Source organism: Dipodomys ordii, unplaced genomic scaffold (assembly GCF_000151885.1).
Source record: "Dipodomys ordii isolate 6190 unplaced genomic scaffold, Dord_2.0 Scaffold97, whole genome shotgun sequence".
NCBI classification, from domain to species: domain Eukaryota; kingdom Metazoa; phylum Chordata; class Mammalia; order Rodentia; family Heteromyidae; genus Dipodomys; species Dipodomys ordii.
The window spans coordinates 10,776,947-10,790,467 of NW_012267313.1; the positions used below are offsets into that span (position 1 = coordinate 10,776,947).

General features: G+C 37.7%; 1 pseudogene; it reads left to right on the forward strand.

Moving 5' to 3' along the window:
• LOC105993526 overlaps positions 1–8,736 on the forward strand; it is a 79,432-nt pseudogene extending 70,696 nt beyond the window's left edge.
• Positions 8,737–13,521: the final 4,785 nt, after the last annotated feature.

Here is a 13,521-nt window from a genome sequence, read left to right on the forward strand (position 1 = left end):
AGAAAAAAGTCTCTTGGATTTGTCTGTCTAGGCTGTCTTTGACTAGGATTCATAGACTCTGGAATAGAATTATAATTGTGAGTCATCAGAGCCTGTCTTACTCGGCTTTTTAAAATCATAGAGCTCCACCACTTGAATCATGCCTCTGTTTGGAAAGAATCTCTCTTTCCTTCCTTCCTTCCTTCCTTGTTTCCTTCTTTCCTTCCTTCCTTCCTCCCTCCTCTCTCCCTCCCTCCCTTCCTTCCTCTTTCTCTTTCTTTCTTTCTTTCTTTCTTTCTCTCTTTCTTTCTTTTTTGAGTAGTTATTGGAGATAGATAGAGTCTCATGGACTTTCCTGCCTGGGTCGGCTTCAAACTGCGATCCTTAGATGCCAGTTAATCTTATTATAATATATTGACAGGCCTATTTATTGTTTTTTTAACATTCTTTTACAAGGTTATTTGTACTTAGTTTTCAATCATATTAGTAAACTTTCTTATTAATCAAATTATCTTTTCAGTCAGTCTATTTCTTCAAAATGTTATATAAACTTTAACATCATTTGCATATGGTACACATTTTATTTCATGTCTTATTGCTAGACATGAATGTGGAGACCAGAATAAACAATGCTAACATCCCTTTTCTTAGTAGTAGGATTTCACTATGTTGACTAGGCTGCTCTAGAGCTACTGGGCTCAAATAATCCTCTCTCAGCTTCCTGAGTAACTGGGACTACACAGATCCAGATCAGAATGCCTGAACTCCAACATTCCTGTTTTAAAGAGAGTTCCCAATAATTAATGGACATAGAGTAGTTACCAATATTGGTAGAGGTTCTGTTTCACTCTGGGTAATCAATCATTGTTTTAAGACATGCTCTATGGATTGAACATTTTTTAAAATTTTATAGTCATTTATTAAAAATAAATGATCATATCTGGGTGTCATGACTCACTCTTGTAACCCTAACTACTCAGGAGGCTGAGATCTGAGGATCATGGTTTGAAGCCAATCCAAGCAGAAAAATCTGTGAGTCTTATTGCCAATTAACCACCAGAAAACCAGAAGTAGAGCTGTGCCTCAAGTGGTAGAGTGCTAGCCTGGAGTGAAAAAGTTCAAGGACAGTGCCAGTTTTTGCTCTGTCACTGAGAAAGTTCAGTGGTAAGGAACTTGGCTCATTTGTTCCAGGCCCTGGATTCTGTTTCCAGCAACTCAGAACAAGCCCTACCACCGACAGAAAACATAACAAAGAAACAAACAAAAAAATTCCTATCATGTTAAAAGGTAAATGTGTCAACATACTTTATTAATTTATCAATCATCAATAGAGTAGTTTAATTAGATAGTAACATAATTATGATAGCCATTAATACGTATGACCTGGGTTTATGTGATTCCACTTCAACTAAATTTTAGAATGCCATTCATATTTTTCATGTTTTCCTTCTTCCACTGCATTATAATTTTCTCACAAAATTGTACTTTTCTTTGCAACATGTGACACTGTCTTCTAAACTAGTCAGAATTCATGGATATGTGTTGATACTAACCTATTAGTCTAGCACTCATAATAAAAGCAATAATAATAGGGATCCAACACTTACTGAGCATTTACTCTATGACAGGCAGTTGTAAATATTAAAACTTTATAGCTACTTTTTTTTTTCAGTCGTGGGGCTTGAACTCTAGGCCTAGGGGCTGTCCCTCAGCTCTTCAGCTCAAGGCTAGCACTCTACCACAGTACCATTTCCAGTTTTCTGGTGGTTTATTGGAGATGAGTCTCATGGACTTTCCTGTCTGGGCTGGCTTTGAACTGTGATCCTTAGATCTCAGCCTCCTGAGTAGCTAGGATTACAAGCATGAGCCACCAATACCTGGCTTATAGCTACATTTGTAACTCATACAGTAAGCTCTGGAGGTAGATATTACATGGTGTTTTTTTCATATGAGGACACAGGCATGAGCACACATAAGCAAGTCCTTCAAGTGTTCAATAGGAAACAACAGAACCCAGATTTGTATGCACTCAGTCCTCTCCCAGAGCTGCATATCCCTTTCATGGATGGCCATGTTATTGTGCAGATCATACCGGAAAATTCCTTTAGTTGAAATTATGGTTCTGCTTGATATGTATGGTATATGGTGCAGCAAATAGGCTATGACTTGTAATGTGTTCTTCCTGCCATGACACAAAATTTTTGTTTTGGTTTTGTTTGTACTTTTCAAGATTGAACTTTTGACTCTTCTATGTGAGATGACATGAAGAGCATTTTGTGAAGTAATCATCAACATCATATTTAACGCTGATTATTTCCTAAATCTTTGTTGTGCAATTCTTGATTTTTGTGGAAAGCAAAATATTTCCTGTGGTACAAGAAAATAACCCCCTTAGTCATGCTACTATGAGGCACACATACTCTGATTGGTCCATCCTCAGAGGGAGGGGCATGTAGCTCAATGGTAAGGCACTTGAGACCTGGGGTTCTGTCCCCAGAGGTGGGGGGAAGGGACAGTAGCAGAAAAACAAAGGAGGGGGTAACAACATTTGACAAGAAATGTACTCATTGCCTTACTCATGTAACTGTAACCCCTCTGTACAGCATCTTTACAATAAAATAAAATAAACCCCAAAGCAAACAACCCCAGACAACACCAACAAACTACACACTGTCAGAGGTGAGCTTTGCTGGTTAATTGGCCTCTGTTGAGGGTGGGGTGCTGAACTTACAAGGGATCTGAAACAAGAATGGAGAAATGGGCTCTGGTCCAGTTTCCTTGTCCTATGGTGGCCGCTGAAAAATAGAAGTATATCTAGTTAAGCAAGATAAAATTAAGTTTCTTCCAAGGCTAGAAGTTTATTATCTACATGGTAAAGATGTAAATATGATTCAAAAATGTCAAAAACATTTTTTGGCATACATAAAGATTATGGAGATCTTTGGTCATTTGAAATTTTCTCAACATTTTCTTTAGTCAATGTAAAATTAAAAATTTTTAAATCATAAAAAATGACCAACTTACTATTAAACATCTTCAATTTTGAGTGGTAGAATTATAATTCCAATGTTTTTGTTTTTGGAAAATACACTTAATTGACCCTTCTAGATATACTTTAACTGCAACCACATTTTTATTTCTCCTCTTTACCTCATATTCCCCTTCCCCCCAAAATGATTAAAATAATAGCTACCTCCTAGTTCCACTGCAAAAATGCTGGTTACAAAGAGGGCATTTTAGTTCATCAAACACTCTACTCATTTTCACAGTTGTGTGTCAGTCCACAAAATACAAGTTTCCTTTCATTTTATTTTCTATCAACTTAGTTCACTAGGCTTCTTCATTGTAAAGGAACGAACTTTTTCCACATTTATTTGTCTCTCCAGTTGTATGTACCTTCAGTGCTTTAATTGCAGGTTAGATTGAGCTATCTGCATGAAGATGGATCAGTTTGGGAGCCAAATTTCATTAGTCTTACTACAAAGATAGGTCCAATAACAGATGCAATGAATTTCAACTACCATTTCCTTCGGGATCACAGATGGTGTTGATGTGGAAGACATCTGCAGCACAGGCTAGAGGAGGGATGGTTGGCTTCCTTTAGAGTCAAGGCAAAGGATATGGCCAGAAAGTTCTAAGGATGCCATGAGGAATTCCACATGTATGCACAGGTCAGTGGAAGGCAGTCAGAACAGATTCAGAGCCCATCAGGAATTGACTAGGTTCTGAGCAATCCAGGGTTTTCTTACTCTGTTCCTTGAAGAAATGAGAATGACAAATAGGCACAATAAATCGCATGTTGAAGGGTAGATAGAAAGAATTCTAATGGAGAGAAATATTTGTTAAATAGGACCATGGCCATAGCAAGTCTGGATTCCTTTTTCCCACTGTCAAGGACCACTTTATGTCAAGAGCTAGAAGAAGTAGCAAGGCAAATAGAATCTCTATAGGAAAAGTGAAAAGTAGAGGAAGTGGTGTAGGACTAGTAGGCTCTATGTGGGCCTAGAGTAGACATTTATTAATTTATTAACTATTACTGAGAAACTACTAGGAACTGTGGCAGCTGCTGAGAAACTAAGACATGCAAATTAAACATAGTCCTGAACTCTTCAGCCTTTATAGTTTTATTAGGAACTTTCTTTTAATCATTTTCAATGTGTTTACTTGAACAACTCATTCTTTTCACCATCCTATGCTATAACTAATAGTCTCACAATAAGTAGTTACATTATTAATTCATGTAATCATCACACAAGCAAAGAGAAGAGTAATTTACCCTGGGGTTAAATAGCTTTGAAGCTGGAGAGCTGAAAACTGTACCCTGACCATCTAGATCCAGAGTCTGGCCCTTAATCATGATGATAGTTTCAAAGATGAAATTCTCTGAGCTAAACTTCCTGTGAAACATGATCCCAGGCCTTAGTATTCATGCATTTCCCTTTATTTGAGTCATAATGTCTCCATGTCATGTTTTATTTTCTGGAATGTTCTATATATAATAGGCCGTTGGGGTATGGTGTTGATAATTAGTCTCACCAGGCAGGCAGAGAGGGTCAACTTATTGCCTAGATGGTGTTGGCAAATTTCCTTAAATTCAGTTTTTCTTATGCTTCATAGCTGTCAGGTGACCTCAATGAATAGGCTTTTAAGTAAGGCTGATCCCCAGGGGGATAAAAAGGCCTAAAACCTGTCTCCTCTTATATACAGGCCTGAAAGTTCTTGGTTATTTGGATACGTAAGAAGAACGGGCAGGACACTTGATGACCCAGTATCCAGGCTCTTGTTCTTGGGACAATTTTTCTGCCTGTTTTTCTTGATTGTACAATTCTCTCCTTACCTTTCTTCTTTGTTGTACATGCTTCCTTATTACACTTGATTTCTATTTCTTCCTGAGTGAGATTGTACATATTTCCATAGCTGTTTTGTGTTTGCTAGTGCAGTCACGGGCCTCAGATGGGCAATACCTAATGGGGACCTGGTTTCGGGTACAGGTTTGGTGCAGGCGTTTGCACAGCCTGGTCTAGGGCCAGTCCCCTGTGGCTCAGGAGCAGACTCCTGTCCATTTATTTGGGTGCAGAACTTTCTGCAGCAAGTTCTGGGTATGTCAGGCACTCTGGGCATCTAGGAAGGGTGCCATGAAATTATCAGGCTATTTGCATGGCTTTTCCGGCATAAACATATTGTCGATCTATTTCTACATTGGATGCCTAGGAGGTCCTTCTTAGTAATTTGTGTAGTGAGTGGGCTGGAGGACAGATAAAGGAATCTGTTTTCTTGAGTAGACAGAAAATTTAGGAGCTAGACCATGAAACAGTCAGGATTTCTAAAACTTAAAAAGTTTAACTCATGAATGAAATTGTTACTAAAGTGGTTAGTTTTGCAGTTATATCAAAGTGATAGGGCATAAAAGAACCTCAAGAGATAATCTAGACCATTTCCTACTAAGAAACTACAACAGGTGGATGTCAACTGGAGAGCCTCCCCCCACCCCCAACCTGTAGAGCAACATACTCTTGAGAAGTGGCCAAACTAGAACCTGATATCTCTTCATCTCTGCCTTGTTTTCCTTCTTAGCCTCCATCACTACCTGCTTACTGTGTACTTACCTGTTTATTTGTTTGTTCTTGTTAGATTACAAGCTTCATGTTGTAGCTTGGTCATCAGATGCCTAGATATGGTACACATATTTTTGAAAATATTTGTTGAATATGTAAATGATTATATATGAATGAATATATATACATTATATATGAGTGAATATATGTAATGAATATTTATGTATACACACTCACTTCTAGGGAATACAGTTAACAAAAATAGTATCTAAGGAAAAAGGGGGTAATGTGGCATATTTTTATGTTATAAGTATATTTCATTGCTGATACAATAAAAAAATTGATTTGCTTTACAATAAGCTTTCCAGGATCATACCTATTACACAAACAGGTTAAAGTCTATGTAGCTATGTTGCAATGCAAATATAAATATTTATTTATTCCCCATAATCTTTTATAAGGAGTATGTCCAGTGTTTTGTAGGCTTATATTTTTAAATCTGTTTTTAGTTTCTTACCTGTAGCATGCAATTAATATATACCTGTCAACTCTGTAGGCAAACAAAACACTTAGGTAGGTTTTTAAAATATAGATTTCTTCCAAATGTCATCAGTACTCAGTAAAACAACAGAACTGCTAAGAATACTTGCTAATATTTAAGCACTAACTCATCAAAATAAGCACAATCAAATTATGCCAACACACAAAATGGCTTTAAAAATACTATAAAATTGCCAAGTATGTTGGCACATACTATAATCAATTTAGAGGCCAGGCAAAGGCTTGTGAGTTCAAGAGTGGCCTGGGCTACATAGTGTGACCCTGTCTCACAAACCAAACCAACCCAAACAAAAACTGAAACTGTAAAATTGTAGATGAAGAGTCAGTTATGGTCCCATCAGGAAAACAGACACTGTAATAGATAAATTTCAGGAAAAAAACCACATTAAGAATGTTGTTGGAAAAGCTTAAAATCCAGAGAGGAAAAAGAAAGTAACCTGGATATTAGCAATAGCAGGAAGACTACCAGCTTAAGGGTTGAGGGAAACTTGGGAGGAGTTAGTGTTACCAGAGCCCTGAGGCCAGGACCACTGGGAAGAGACTGGGACTGTGTCCAGAGTCACTAGTAAGGGGTTAGAATTATTGCCAGAAGATAGTCTAAGAAAAAGACACAGTCGCTACCCACAGTGCTAAGAATAATAGTAAGTAATAGTCTAGCTTCTTCCTGATATTTACCAGCTAATTTCCCACTTTGGGCCTTCCATTGGACGAACCAAACAGGGACTATTTGAAAGGGACCCTGGGAAATGTTGTTTACAGAGTTTGTCCCTGACTAGGGATAAAAAATGAGGAATAGGTGGGGAGGGAAGGGATGGTAGGGGAGAAAACAAAGGAGGGGGTAACAATGGTCCATAGGAAATGTACTCATTACCTGACTCATATCACTGTAACCCCTCTGTACAGTATCTTTACAACAAAAAATATATATATATATTAAAAAAGAATGAGGAATAAGAATAAGGTATAATAAAAAAAAGAATAAGGCATTAAAATTAGGAATGGTCTAATGAGTTAACAGGCCAATGACCTGAACAAGGGGTATACTGGAGGGAATAATATATTTTACTCATATAACAGTCAAATTCATATAAAATATTTTAGATCAACTAATACTAATTTTATACAACATTTCTTCCTCTCCTCCTCCTCTTCCTCCTCCTGTGTTTTTGTTTTTTGTTTTGGGTGCTAGTCCTGTGGCTGAAACTCTGGACCTGGGCACTGCCCTTGAACCTTTTTTTTTTTTAGACTGGCACTCTAACTCTTGAGCCACAACTCCACTACTTCTGGCTTTTCTCTCTCTTTTTTTGGTAGTTATTTGGAGATAAGAGTCTCATAGATATTACTTCCTGGGCTGGCTTGAAGCCGCCATCCTTAGATCTCAGCCTTCTGAGTAGCTAAGATGACAGGTATGAGTCACTAGTACCCAGCCCTTTTTTTTTTTTTTTGTCGGTTGTGGGGCTTGAACTCTGGGCCTGGGCGCTGTCCCTGAGCTCAGATCAAGGTGAGCGCTCTACCACTTGAACCACAGTGCCACTTCCAGTTTTCTGGTGGTTAACTGGAGATAAGAGTTTCATGGACTTTCCTGCCCAGGCTGGTTTTAAACCATGATCCTCAGATCTCAGCTCCTGAGTAGCTAGGATTACAGGTGTGAGCCACCAGTGCCCAGCTTTTTTGTTTTGTTTTGTAGTATTAAGATTTGAATTCAAAGCCTCCGGCTTGCCAGACACGCACACCACTAGTGCCAAAAACCCACTTCTTAGATGGACTTAGAACAAATCATGGTACGTGAGGTAAGCCATATTCAGAGAGACCAATGACACCTGTTTTTTTTCTCACATGTGGAAGCTAGAGCTAAAAATACAGTGGGACATGAAAAATTATACAGGACTGTATCACACACAATGTCTCTATGCCTCTGATTATATAAAACAATAGTTATTGAAATGAATTACATAAAATAGAGAAAAAAACAGCTCTTCTTTTTGCCTTAGTTTATTTTTTTACATAGGGTCTCTTACCATGATCCTCCTAACCTCTGCCTGTGAGTAGCTGTGATTGCAGGTGTGATAGAGTAATCCCACCTTGTTTTTTTAAATAGGGTCTCACTAAGTTTTGTGACCAAACTGAACTCAAATCATGATTCTTTTGTCTCAGCCTCATGACTAGTTGGAACTATGGTCATGCCACTACCCCTGGCCTGTATTCATATATATTTGTAAGATTATCAACATGGATTGAAGCAAAATGTCAATTATTTCTCGACATTTTAGACTCTAGAAATATTTTCACTTCAGTTTATTATATCACTAATCAAGTGATTCGTTCTTTATTTCTTTATTATTACAGCAACCTGCAGCATGGAAACTAAATACATAGTAAGATTTGGCCAGGGCCAAAAGGAGCACAAAGTGATGGTATAGACCATCAACCTCATCTTCAGATATTTTCAAAATGGATTCAAATGTGGCTTTATGAGCAAGTGAATATGTAGACAGAAGGCTGGGTTGTTGGCTTTGATGAATATATGAACCTTGTGTTAGATGATGCAGAAGAAGTTCATTCTAAAACTAAGTCAAGAAAACAACAGGGTTGGGTCATGCTAAAAGGAGATAATATTCTACTACGAAGTGTTTCCAACTAAGAATGATCAGTTAAGTGAGAAGTCATTAAGAACCCTATACAGTTTTTTTTAAGTGCTCTTTGCTGGGAAGCTAAGAAAACATCTCTTCATATTGTTTGATGACACCTGTTGAGATGGAGTATGTACAGTACTGAGGACCCTAGGGTCATTGTCAGATGACAACAAATAACATGGATTGTTTTTATTAAAAAGAGAAAGAAAGAAAATGAAACACACATTTCTTTCCTTACCTTAAGTAAGGAATATTTGTATTTCTGTTAAAAAAATCCATGATTTAAAAAAACAGTTGTTTATATCTTTCTAAATGGTGACCTAAGATGTTACTAAGCATTTCTTGTGGGGAAAAAAATCCCCTTCCCAATAAATTAGAAGCCAACTTAGACATAACTGCTATTTTACTTTCTCTTTGTAAGTCTGGCTTTTGAAATATTGGCGGCCTCTCAACGTTGTATGTAGGAATGTAAATGAAATGAATGTACCTTATGGATCTGCTGAGGATCATCTTGAGATGAATTTGCAGAATTATTATCATTTATTGCTTTTCATCAACTACATAATTGAGAAGGTTTCCCCAGTGATTTATATCACCATAAAATACTTGGTTTTATTTCTATTAATTATGATTTGGAGGATGTAGTAAGTATAATGTTAATGAATGTGTTGAATGATGTTGGATTAATTGGAATGACAAAAATGCCTTAAGCAAAGAGTAATAGTTTGAGACTATTGGCAAATCCACGTGTGAATTGTTATTTACTTTGTGTCCTGCCCTGTCTTTAGAAATATAACTTGTCCAGAGCAAGAATTTAGATCTAGCCTTTGATCATCAATACCGGAATTTAAAAAATAGGTGTATTATAGAAATGTCAGATATACTTGGAAGTAACTCCAAGTACTACTCACTGAGTTTTAATAATGATCAACTTCTTGTTTATATACCGAATCCCATCCACTTCCTTTACTTCTCTCAGTAAGATTTTAGAAATCATGTCACATCACCCTTGGTTTTAACAAGCCTTTTATTGAGAGTAGGGTTGAGCAGGGGAGGAAGAAGAGAGAACTGGCAGCTTTCTATGTAATAATGAAGCAGGAAAATCAACCCAAAGTTTGTGTTACCCAAGATTGTCTAGTGTTGGTGGATCTTGGTATTGGAAATTATCAGGGACTTTCATATCCTTTGGTTCCTTGCATTAAATATAGGTACTAGATGAATGACTTTGAAAAATGCACATCATCCTTAAGATGATAAATACATTTTCAGAATCATTAACCTTAGTTTTAGAATCAGATTTATTTATAGTCATCTGTTCTCAAGGTAGAAGGATAATGTAATGGAATTTGGGGCAGACAGATGTTAGAGATAATTGGAAATAGTAAAAAAAATTCCAGAACCTGGAACCTGTAGGTTTTTTTTTTTTTGTCAGCCATGGGGCTTACACTTTGGACCTGGGTGCTGTCCCTGAGCTCTTCAGCTCAAGGTGAGCGCTCTACCACTTGAGCCACAGCGCCACTTTGCCCTGAAGCTTTTATGGAGGAACTGGAAGAGAAAGGAGAGAAGATTTGTTATAAACAACAACAACAAAACTCAAAAAAATGCAACAAACACACAAAAAACAGAAACAGGACTTTCCTTGTATTCAGTCTCCTTAAAAATAATATTTTTCCCTAAAGTATTCTCCATATTGATAACTTCAGATCAGTATTTGTGTTTATAGTTCAGGTCCAAATATGTAACTACTAATAAATATTTCTACACATTTCTGTACAAAGCTTCTCATAGTCAATGGTCTGAAAGAAAGTCTTGTATCTTGCAAACATACTTTTCTCTCTCACTTTCTTCGTGTATATAAATAGTATCATTTGGATAATAATTAGGGAGCCAAGTCAGACCCTTGAGACTCATACAAAGTCTTCTTTCTCTCCGTGCTCCATTCAGTTACTAGTTCTTGTCTATCTGTCTCTTACGTAGGCACTCAGCTTTTTTCCCTACCTTCATTGTCCTTGCTTATTTTAATCTTGTTTGTTTTGGCCAAGACTAGTGAGCTTTATCTTAAATCCAATCTGTCCTCCACTTTGGTATTAGAGATACATTGAATATGCATTATTTGCCCTGTCCCAAATTGTTAAATGTACCCTTTCATATGGCAAATACAACCCTTTACAATATAACCTTTTTCTATTTGTGATGCTCCTCTAATGCTGTTCCATAATGATGTCTCCATGTAGCCATTGGGAAACACGTGTAGTTCTCCTAGCATGCTGAAATGCAGATTCAGGTTCAGATGAGTCCCGCAATTCTGTATTTCTATTAGGATCTTCCCAGGTGAGGCTGCTGGTTCACACACCACACTGTAACCACAAAGGTTACAGGGACTATTCTTACCATAGCTCTCAATTACCAGAGGATTCTCAATCTATAATTCCTATTGCCATTCACTGCTTTTACTGCTGTGGCTTCAGCCATTTTATTTTGCACATCAGTCAGATGACCTACTTGGTTGTATTCTTTTTCCACTTCAAGTTTCAGCTCATTTATATTTTTTACTTATAAAACTACCCTGAACCCTCCAGGAAGCCTTGAGCACCTCTTCCAGTGCACACATCCTGCTATTGTGTTTCTAGCACATAACAGTATGCATTCTTATCTATCTCCATTCTGAGTGTTCCCAGCTCTCTCCACAGTGCCAAGCACATGGGAGAAATGCAGAAATTTGCTAAAAAAAAAAAAAACCCAAAAAAACAAAAACAAGGAGATGAATTTGCCCTAGGTGACTTTTACAATTGTCCTTTGATAGTCCTATGCTATTCTCAGTACTATAGGTAAGTATTTCTAATAGGAGTCCTAAAAAGTTCTGTGAACCACAGACTTTGAGATTAATTGTAATCTCATTTTAATAATAATGTGGTTATTATAAGTGAATGACTCAGGAATATCTCTGGATAAGCTTCCTAGACCAACCATTTGAATTTTGATTAATATATTATGATTTGTCTGTAGCTCCCAGGCTGGTAGGAAGCTGATTTATCAGCATCTGGAATGAGTGTCCCCTTCACATTAGCCCAACTTTTCAGACTGATGAATAATTTAGAAAGTCAACTAACTCATTCATTCACTGCGAGAAGTCATGGCATTAAGATTCAGTATACTGCAGATTTGTTCTTTTTAAAAAGTAGGATAGAATGTGAAAAGTAGAATTTAGATAAATTGGATGTATAGTGGCCTCAGGTTATGTTGGCTTAAAACATCCACACAAGAGGGGAAAAAAATGTCTTCACCCATCTGTGTCAGAAGAAGGAATTTTCTGTAGGCTGGCCATCACGGAGAGGACTTCCATCAGTGCTCTTGGATGGGCCCTTCTGTGTTTACCTCTGAGACTCTTCTCTTGTTGCCCTTCATGGCAACAGATCTCCTTCAAGCCGACTTATTTTATCATAGAGCAATTCTTTCTTCACTTGTTCGTTTCTATCACTCTTAAGTCTTGGAAGGCATTTTCCAATAAGTTCTCATCTGATATCAAAATAGAACCCTCTCTAGTTAGAAGGCTGTCCTTTGAAAGAGGGTCAGTGTCTGTAAAATGTTTAATTCTTGTTTTTGTAGGGACCAGGAACTCAGGGCTTTGGACTAGTGCTGCTCTGATTGCTTGATTGGCACTCTATCACTTCATGCTTCCAGTCATTTTTTTTTTTTTTGCTAATGACTTTTTTACCCTTCCTTTGGAGATGGAGTCTCCCGGACTTTTCTTCTCAGGCTGGCTTCGAACTGCAATCATCTGGATCTCAGTCACCTGAGTAACTACAATTATAGGCATGAGCCTGGGGACTGGGGCTTTTAGTTCAATTGCTTAACATGAAAAGGAAAAAAAAATAAGTTAATCTTCACATCCTCTGCCATGTACTATAGATTCCGGAATTATTCTTGAGTTGAATGAACATGCCTGTGGCATAGCAACACTATCCTCACCTCTTTGTCAGTAGGGATGACCAGAGTAGGAAAGGATGAAATATCTATCACATGTGAAATGTTTGAGTTGGTAGAGTATATTGGGGTCTTAGGTCTTTGTTTCAAAGCTTATTGCTTTAGACTGTAGCTATTGTTCCTTGCTGTGAAGTTATTGGCAAACAAAGTTCACCGTGTAGAACAAAGACAGTTTTAGTAAGTTTGGAGGAGGATGAGTGAAGGGTGAGAAGGAGTAATACTGTGTCTTGATTGCTCAGGCTAATAGTTCCTGGAATCCATGCTAAGGGAAGTTGTGCGTTGTCTTCCCCTTGGATATGAATATTTAAATGATCGACAGCAGTCTCCAATTTCTGGGTGACAGGAGACTGACTGACACAGTGATGTGCTTCTGTCTTCAATGTGTCTGCACAGCATTTAGGGGTTTGGTTGAAATATAGCTTCTGATCCCGTAGATCTGATGCACATCTGATCCTGAGGTTCTGCGCTGCTGACAAGATTCTGGCTGAGGCTGGGCCCCATGTATTCTATGTTGAATACTGAGGGCTCTGAAATTCCTTGATATCTATTTTTACCCTCTCATATACCCTCTCATAAACCAGAGCAAACTTCTTTGTCATTTCTTCTGTTGTACATGCTCTGTGGCCATGGGCATTTTATTTTGTAGAATCAACCTTGTCACGTGGTAGGAAACCTTTCTGGGGCACAAGACTTTGGAAACATTCAGTAATTGGTAAGTGTTAAACAGCAAGGAAAAATGAATGGGGAGGGAGGGTGCTATGTGGGTGGATGAGAGTGGTGTGTGTGTGTGTGTGTGTGTGTGTGTGTGT